The sequence below is a fragment of the Priapulus caudatus genome, unplaced genomic scaffold (assembly GCF_000485595.1).
Source record: "Priapulus caudatus unplaced genomic scaffold, Priapulus_caudatus-5.0.1 Scaffold40, whole genome shotgun sequence".
In the NCBI taxonomy this organism is placed as follows: Eukaryota; Metazoa; Priapulida; class Priapulimorpha; order Priapulimorphida; family Priapulidae; genus Priapulus; species Priapulus caudatus.
In genome coordinates this window covers 658,453-660,024 of record NW_014577101.1, presented here as the reverse complement: position 1 = coordinate 660,024, position 1,572 = coordinate 658,453, and positions in this window count along the sequence as shown.

Here is a 1,572-nt window from a genome sequence, read left to right as displayed (position 1 = left end):
ACACACACACACACACACACACACACACACACACACACACACACACACACTCTCTCTCTCTCTCTCTCTCTCTCTCTTTCTCTTTCTCTCGCAATATTTTTGTTCACGCACGCACGCACACACGCACACGCACACGCACGCACACACGTGGGGACCCTGTGCACACATACTAATTATTAAACTAGTTAGTATTAATAAAAGTACTTAGCATTGATAAAACCGACAGCACATCGTCATTGCACCGTTAAAACAATTGTATTTTATTTTTACGATTTTCATGTTTAGCTTTAACAGTCATAGATATCTATATATGCACAGTAAGGTATTTTTAGGATATTTTTGCTAACTGTGGAGCTACTGGCACCTACTTGACAGCAAGTTAAGAATAGAAATTATCATAGATTGCAAAGTTACGCGAAAGCAGCGAGAAAGATTTCCGCTGACAGAGATACTGTAAAATCCGCTGCCAATATGGCGATTGAAGGCGTTCGGAAGGTGTTTGAGTGCTTTCCGTGTAGTTGCTGTATTTAACTTCGTTTCAATTTTGATACAAACCCTCAAATTCTAGAGTGACACGCTCTTGGGTCATTCCCGTCAGATACCCTTCCCCCCAGAAGTACAGTTACAGGCTGTTGGAGTCTCACTGTATGTTTTTCTATTTTGAAGTACTTTTTTTCTATTTTAACTGAGACAATAATATAGCGAAATACTCACGAGAACTGGTCCCTAGTCCGTTGATTGTCGGTCAGAGCGATATATACGTGACGAATAACATAGGGGGGGCCCATGATTTTATATGACACCTCACTTTTGAGAATGTAAAGGTCAATTCTAGATGGAAATAATAGGGACAGCATTGCAATCATAGAAATATATAGAGACACTATGAGAATTTAGCTAGTATTATTTTACTTTATTAGATTGCAATGCGCATAGTTTGATACGCGCGCGCGTAGGTGTCCTCTCTACAAAATAAATTGCCAAATTAAGAGCTGACATTGGGTTTTGCGCCGCGCCTAATCTGCCAAAGTTTCCATTGTTCCCACTGTTTCCAGGTAAACTCTACGTCTCTCGCATTGAAGTTCTCTGGTTGCCGAGGCGCTGTTTGCTATCAGTGTTATTCTCATGCAATGCATTTGGACAGGCTGTGATTACCTTAATCACCGGTTCGTTCTCTATCTATTTCGCTTACATAACGGCATTTGGCATCTATTTATCGGATTTTGGCATCAATAGGGTGGTCATCTGTGGCGGGCTGCTCATGTCAATGGGGATGAGTCTCTGTTACCGAGCCGACAACCTGCCTGTGATGTTCGCCAGCTATTCACTGCTCTCAGGTAAGCTGTACACACAGCCACGCACGCACGCACGCACGCACGCACGCACACACTCTGGTATAAAGCCCTCACGCGAAACACGCATAAGTAAAAAGATGCCAAACTGGGCTTTTTAACACCACGTATACACGACTCTTCAACACGCGAACAATACCAGTTTTGTCTCTCTCTATATATATATATTATATATATATATTATATATATATATATATATATATATATATATATATATAT